The sequence below is a fragment of the Urocampus carinirostris genome, chromosome 7 (genome assembly GCF_059441175.1).
Source record: "Urocampus carinirostris isolate Australia breed hairy pipefish chromosome 7, RoL_Ucar_1.0, whole genome shotgun sequence".
In the NCBI taxonomy this organism is placed as follows: Eukaryota; Metazoa; Chordata; class Actinopteri; order Syngnathiformes; family Syngnathidae; genus Urocampus; species Urocampus carinirostris.
Window position 1 is genome coordinate 43831749 of NC_142355.1, and position 8442 is coordinate 43840190.

An 8442-nucleotide genomic window follows, 5' to 3' on the forward strand; every position below is an offset into this window, starting at 1 on the left:
GAACTGGAGTAGTCGTGGAATTGAGCAAGCGTGTTGATAAGAGAGTACAGTGGAACCTTGGTCCTCGACCATAATCCGTTCCAGAACCCTGTTCGAAAACTGATTTGTTCGATCACCGAAATAGTTTTTCCCATTAAAAGTAATGTAAAATCGTTTTAATCCATTCCAACACCCAGAATGTTTACCATGAACGTAAACATGAAGCTAACCCAGGCTAATCGTACGTTCGCGTTAACGTAATCTTCCGTACGAAAGATTACCCTAACATGAACGTGTAAAAATAAAAAAAAGGATTATGAATAGGATTTCTTACCTTTGTGGTGGACGGTGGGGAGAGAAAAATCATCAAAAGTTTTTCAACCTCTTCCAAAACTTGCGGCAGTTGCTTGCTTATAGCGATAACTTCCTTAGCCGCATCACTCGATTTCACAGCCTCCTTATTCTTTGCTATCGAACTGATAGTAGATTTAGCCATGCTGTATTCACTAGCAAGATCAGAAATTCGTACACCTCTTTCATATTTAGATATTATGTCTTTCTTATAGGCAATAGTTGTACGAACAACTTGTTTTTTTTTTTCACCTGTCCTGCTTGCACCGACCTTCTTCGGAGGCATAATTAGGGGCTAAAACACCCGTACGCCGCTCAGCATCGCACCCTAGTGTACCGGCGTTCGAGCTCCGATTTTTTGACCGAACAGCAAAGCAAGAATTTCTCTAAATTTTTGGTCGAACACCGATTTGTCCGAACTGAGAGGCGTTCGAAAACTTTGCTATTTATTTCCCTTTTATTTTCTGTGTTATTGTATGTGTGTGTCTTGCTGTCGGTCACCCTTCTTGAGGGATATGACCAAGGTAGATAGATAGATAGATAGAATTTTAATTTCAATTTTCTTATTTTTCTTTTTTGAATTTTACTTCTTTAGCTGCAAGCCACAGGACGCACTTGGAGGAAGCTTACCACAACCACTGTCCTCCTATTCCTGTGAGACATATTTATTGATAAAGTCAAATGGGGAGGTTTTAACAAGCATATGCTTCTTCCTACTACCTTTCGAACAAGTGCTTAAAGAATGGGAATGTCATCCTACAGGTCTCAAAATCAGGTTCCTCCATGCACCACCCATAGCCTTAACAATTGATACACAGACAGCTTTGGACATCAGATGTAACAACACTAGAAAACGGAACTTGAAACAACATAGTAATAACATAAGCTGCTATTGTCGAAAAGTAAAAACTCAAACTGGTAACCCATTGCACTGATCAATAACAAAAAAGGAGCTTGCAGGTTCAAAAACGTTTACGAGCCCTGCACTAGGGGATTCCTTCTGGATTTTTACATAGTATATGCAGTGTCTGAAACTCGTGACAAAAAGTTACTGGACACCAGCCATAAAGTTGCCTGCCCCATTTTTCACAACTTGAAACACAATAAGACGACTAATCACAAAAAAAACATTGTTGCCTAGTATTAAGGATTGATAATCAGAATATATAACAGAACAATACTTTAAAATAAAGTTTATTATAAATCTACTTTACATTGCATGTATATGACATCGCTGTTTTCCATCTGCCATCAGTATGTACCTGTAATTACTCATCTTCATTCATTAGTTTTTTGTGTTGCGTCGTCTGCTACAAGCCACGTGAACTCTTCTTTCCACGATGCTTTTAATGTACGTTTACGTTTTGTAGTGTCATAAATTTAGCTTCTTTTGAATATTTCTTCTGGGGCTGAGGTTTTGGCTTGATTCCTAACCACTTATCCATTTTTCTTGTGTTCTCTGTGCGTCTACTTTGGAAAATGATATGCAAATGCACGACCTTATAACGCTCGGGAAAGTCCGGAAGCATGAAGTTATTCGATGCAGGCTTCTGATTGGGTGCAGAGTATGCAAATTGCCAAACAAACCCAAATTCCGAAATTTTCAAACCGAACGAAGATTTCAAAATTGGAATAAAGCAAACGTTTGATTTGAAAAAAAATCTTTCGGGGTTTTTTTTTGTCTTGAAAAAGTTGTCGGCCACCCGGGCGGAGCCTTTGGGTAAGTTGTACGCCCGACGAAAAAAATGCACGCCCCGGGCGTCCGGGCAGACATTATTTCAGACACTGGTATATGGCTGTCTGAACAAAATGATTTGTTTTGATTCCCGGTTCCTCCATGTTATATGTCGAAGTGTCCTTGGGCAAGACACTGAACCCCTAATGCCCCAATAAGAAGGTCGGTGCCTTGCATGGCTGCATGGCCGCTATTGGCGTGGGAGTGTGTGTGTGAATGGGTAAGTGTGAAGCACATTGTAAAGCGCTTTGGGAGGTCTTCATTGAGTTGAAAAGCGCTATATAAATGCAGACCATTTACCATTTGTTTTTGTGGGGAAGCTGCCGATTGTTGATGTAGGTAAATGTTTTTTCTTGTACATGAGGATAGCAGGGTACACGCTTGTCTCACTGTATTCACAAATATCTTAATTTAGAAATGATAATCAAAAAAACAAAATAAAAAGTAAAGATGGGACTCTACTCTCAAGATTTCCAGTAAGATCATCTATGCGTAAACACAGTTAGTCTTGAGATCATTGACCTTACCTGAATTGCTTTGGCAAGCTTCAGTGGACATATTTAAAACTGCAGGTTTTCAAAGCAGGAATGGGATGTGAGATTATGTAACATTTACACATCTCTCAGAGTACGCACTGTGGGATTATTGATATCAAAATGGAAAGATTATAAAACGGCTGCGAACCTACCAAGACCTGGCCCAAACGTGAAGAAAACTACCGTATTTTCCGCACTATAAGGCGTGCATAAAATCTGATTTTTATTTTTTTTTAAAAGCTGACTATGCGCCTTATAATCCGGTGCGCCTTATATATGGATCAATATTGAATTGCAAGGTCTCGCAACTAAGAGGAGCAGCCACCGACTCCATTTTTCACGTAGAAGAAGAAGTGCGCTGTACATACTGGGAAATATTAAACAACGATTCTCTTTTATTTGTGCGTTTGTATAAAGACCCTGAAATGGCTCCTATTAAGAGATATGCTTACAACGCAGAGTTTAACGAGGCTCTCGGGGAGGCCTAGCGAAGAAGCTAAAAAGACGACCACACCGACAAGCGCTTCCGAGTATCTTCCTGACCAACGCCAGATCCATCGTACACAAAATCAGTGAGCTTGAGCTGCGGATAGCTACCAACAACTTCGTACGGAATAGCAACATTTTTGTGATTACGGAGTCATGGCTTGACCCGCGGATCCCCGACGCTGCAGTTCAGCTAGCAGGACGCACGCTACACCGATACGACCGCAACGAAGACTCCGGCAAAAAAAGAGGTGGGGGACTATGCATTTACGTACATAATGCGTGGTGCAATAACAGCAGAATTATTGATGCACACTGCTCGCCCGATCTAGAGTTTCTGGCGGTATCGTGTAGACCATTCTATATACCGCGAGAGCTAACTGTGCTCATTGTGATAGCTGTTTACATTCCTCCGGATGCTAACGCTAGCACAGCGCTAAACCTTCTACTCGCTGCTATAAACATTCAACAGCTTGCACACCCCGACGGAGCTTTCATTATCGCTGGCGACTTTAATAAGGCATGTTTAAGGACTGTTCTTCCAAAATTCTATCAATATGTGAACTGTGCAACAAGGGGTGAAAAAACTCTGGACCGCGTTTACAGCAACCTCAGAAACGCATACAAAGCTTCCCCCCTCCCCCACCTAGTAAATTCGGATCACCTATGCCTATCCCTTACCCCCTCATACACCCCCATCCGAAGGAAAACCAAACCTGTAACGAGGACAATACAAACGTGGCCTGAGGGAGCCCTCTCCAAGCTGCAGGACTGTTTTGATCAAACTTGCTGGGAGGTATTTGAACACCATGACCTCCAGAAATTCACTGACACTGTTTTATCCTACATCCGTTACTGCACGGATGAAGTCACAGTATATAAAAAAATCAAAAACTACCCAAACCAAAAACCCTGGATGTCCAGCGAGGTGCGCACCCTCCTCAAACACCGCAACACCGCCTTCAGGTCTGGAGACAAGGCTCTTTACGGGGTGGCCAGGGCTGACCTGAAGAGAGGCATCAAGGAAGCAAAAGCAGCCTACACAAGGAGGATCGAGCACCTCTTCGCTGGAAAAGACCCGAGGAGGATGTGGCAGGGCCTCCAACACATCACCAACTTCAGAGGCCACAACCTGGCAACTGTTGAGGCTGAGGCTTCACTAGCTGAGGACCTTAATCAGTTCTTCGCTCGCTTTGAAGCTGGTAGGCCACAAACAGCCACATCACACCCACCAACAACCAGCAGCAACTCCCTCACATTTCAGGAGCACGAAGTTAGGCGTGCGCTGAATACCATAAACCCCAGGAAGGCAACTGGTCCGGATGGAGTACCAGGGAGGGTACTCAGGGACTGTTCCAATCCGCTGGCTGGGGTCTTCACCACCATCTTCAACCGGTCCCTGTCACAGGCGACCGTCCCACCCTGCCTCAAAACTTCCACCATCATTCCCATCCCCAAAAAGTCATCAGTGGAAAGCCTCAACGACTACAGGCCTATAGCTCTTACGCCTGTGGTCATGAAGTGCTTCGAGAGGTTAGTGTCCCGGCACATCAAAAACTCCCTGCCACTCACACTGGACCCCCACCAGTTTGCCTACAGGGCAAACCGCTCCACTGACGACGCCATAAACACAGCACTTCACACCGTGCTGAAACACCTGGATCACCGGGGGAGCTACGCCAGAATGCTCTTCCTGGACTTCAGCTCAGCCTTCAAGTCAAGTCAAGTCAAGTCAAGTCATTTTTATTTGTATAGCCCTAAATCACGAAGAGTCTCAAAGGGCTTCACAGATTGTTACACTATATTACACAAACTATTTTCAACCGACAAGAGGAGTAGGTTATTCGTATGCAATGGAGTAGAAGTGAGTTTTAAGTTTAGATTTAAACATTTCCACTGAGGTTGCAGATCGAATCTCAGGGGGAAGAGCATTCCACAGCACCGGTGCCCGGATGGAGAACGCTCTCGAACCAGCAGAAGACTTCTTTGCTCTCGGGATCATCAGAAGACCAGCACTCTCAGATCGTAGGCTTCGGCCCGGGACATAGTGGCAGATCAGATCTGAAAGATAAGAGGGAGCAAGTCCATGTATGATTTTGTACAATACTAAGAGAACTTTGAAGTCACATCTTTGGCTAACTGGGAGCCAATGCAGGTTAGCCAAAATCGGTGTTATGTGATCGTACTTTTTTGTCCTGGTTAAGAGCCTCGCTGCGGCATTTTGTACTAGCTGAAGAGACTTGATTCTGGACTTCGGGAGACCGGAGAGTAGTGCATTGCAGTAATCGAGACGGGAGGTAACAAATGCATGAATTAATGTTTCCGCATCAGACTGAGACAGTATTGAACGGATTTTAGCAATGTTGCGAAGATGGAAGAAGGCAGTTCTAGTAATTTGTTTTACATGCATCTCAAAGGATAGTTCAGGGTCAAATATGACACCTAAATTTTTAACTGAGTCACTCTGTGTGATGTGACATTTGTCAATGTTCACAGCAGTTTTTGAGAATAAGTCCCGGCATTTAGAAGGACCAATGACTAACATTTCAGTCTTTTCAGAGTTAAGACGCAAGAAGTTGAGTGACATCCACTCTTTTATCTCAGTGAGACAGGCCTCCAAATTTCCACAGTTTAGTGTGGAAGATTCCTCCAACGGAAGATATAGTTGAGTGTCGTCTGCATAGCAATGGAAGCTGATATTGTACTTGCGAATAATATCACCTAACGGAAGCATGTAAATGTTGAAAAGTAGGGGGCCGAGCACTGAACCCTGCGGAACACCGCAGGTAACATTAAAGGGCTCAGATGTCGTTTCACCATATTTAACACAGTGTGTCCTATCTGAGAGGTAGGATTTGAACCACGAGAGGACAGCTCCTGAGAGACCAATCCATTTTTCCAACCGTTCTAGTAGGATATTGTGGCGCACTGTGTCAAAAGCAGCACTAAGAAACTTGCACACCTAGGACTCTCTCCCTCCATCTGCCACTGGATAATGGACTTCCTCTCCAACCGCCCACAGTCGGTGAAACTCGGTACCCACGTCTCTCCCACCCTAACACTGAACACTGGCTCCCCCCAAGGTTGTACACTGAGCCCCCTGCTTTTCACCCTCTACAGCTCCGACTGCTCACCGACCCACCCCACAAACACTATCATTAAATTCGCTGACGATACCACCTTGATCGGCCTCATCTCTGAAGGGGACGAGGCGGCGTACAGGGATGAGGTTGAGTCACTTTCAACGTGGTGTTCGGAAAACCACCTCATATTGAACACCACAAAAACAAAAGAACTGATTCTGGATTTCAGAAGGAATGGCAGGAATCCAGCACCACTCATCATAAAGGGAGACTGTGTAGAGAGAGTCCACTCTTTCAAATTCCTGGGCGTGCACATCTCCGACGACCTCTCCTGGTCTGCAAACACCAGAGCGGTGGTAGGGAAGGCCCAGCAGCGACTGCACTTCCTGAGATTGCTCCGGAAAAATAACCTAAAACAGCAGCTGCAGGTGTCCTTCTACAAAGCCACAGTGGAGAGCATCCTAACATACTGCATCACGGTGTGGTATGCTGGGTGCACAGCAGCAGACAGGAAAAAGCTCCAGAGGATCATCAAAACAGCCCAGAGAATCGTCGGCTGCTCTCTGCCCAGTCTGGAGGACATTGCCTGCTCTCGCTACCTCAGCAGAGCAGAAAACATCATCAAGGACTTTTCTCACCCCGGCCACCATCTCTTCGACCTGCTGCCTTCCGGCAAGCGCTACAGGTCACACAAAGCAAAAACGAACAGACTCAGAGACAGTTTCTTCCCCACAGCCATTACCACCCTAAACAGACACCGCACAAAAAACTGAAAACTGTTGCAAAAAACTACCTCACACGTATGTAAAATGGTACTCACGTACATGCTGTCTGCACTATGTTTGTTCACTGCTCAAACAGACACCGCACAAAAAACTGAAAACTCGTGCCAACACTACCAAACAATTACTGGCTGCAGCACCAAGCAGGGAGTGGCTGTGGATATAGATGTGGGGCGAGTCAACCAGTTGAACAACTTTTTCAACAGGTTTGACCACTCCGCCTCATCCTCACCCCTGAGTTGTGCAGCTGTCCTTCCCCCTCCCCCTCTGGACACTAGCATGGAAGACATTCCCCCACTAAAAATAACTTCAGCCCAGGTGTGTGGGGAGCTGAGAAGGCTACGAACCAGCAAGGCAGCTGGTCCGGATGGAATATCCCCCCGACTGCTGAAAGCCTGTGCGTCTGAGCTGGGAGACCCTCTACAGCGCATCTTCAACCTGAGCCTTGAACAGGGGAGGGTCCCTCAGCTGTGGAAAACATCCTGCATCATCCCAGTCCCAAAAAAATCAAGACCAGAGGAACTCAACGACTTCAGGCCAGTCGCCCTGACATCACATGTGATGAAGACCATGGAGCGGCTGCTGCTGCACCACCTGAGGCTACAGGTCCGTCACGCCATCGACCCACTGCAATTTGCTTACCAGGAGAAGGTGGGAGTGGAGGATGCTATATTATACATGTTACACCGATCCCTCTCTCACCTGGATAGGGCGAAGGGGGCTGTGAGGATTACATTTTTGGACTTCTCTAGTGCCTTCAATACCATACAGCCTCTGCTACTGAGTAGGAAATTGACAGAGATGGGAGTTAGCTCACACCTTGTAGAATGGATTACTGACTACCTGACAGGCAGACCGCAGTATGTGAAACAGGGGGGCTGTACATCGGACACCGTGGTTAGCAGCACAGGATCTCCGCAGGGGACCGTTCTCTCTCCGTTCCTATTCATTCTATATACATCGGACTTTAAGTACAACTCTGAGTCCTGCCATGTGCAAAAGTTTGCCGATGACACTGCGATCGTGGGATGTATCAGAAACGGGCAGGAGGAGGAGTACAGGAAATTGATTCAGGACTTTGTCCGATGGAGCGACGCAAACCACCTGCACCTAAACACCACCAAGACCAGAGAGATGGTGGTGGACTTCAGGAGAACCAGAACTCACCCGGTTCCTGTAACCATCAAGGGAGAATGTGTAGAATTTGTCCAGACCTACAAATACCTGGGTGTGCAGCTGGACAACAAACTGGACTGGACTGCCAACACAGAAGCTCTATGTAGGAAAGGGCAAAGCCGACTTTACTTCCTCAGAAGGCTGGCCTCCTTCAACATCTGCAAAAAGCTCCTGAAAATATTCTATGAGACAGTAGTGGCAAGCGCCCTCTTCTATGCGGCAGCGTGTTGGGGAGGCAGCGTCAAGAAGAAGGATGCCTCTCGTCTCAATAAACTGGCTAGGAAAGCGAGCTCTGTTGTGGGCAAAGAGCTGGA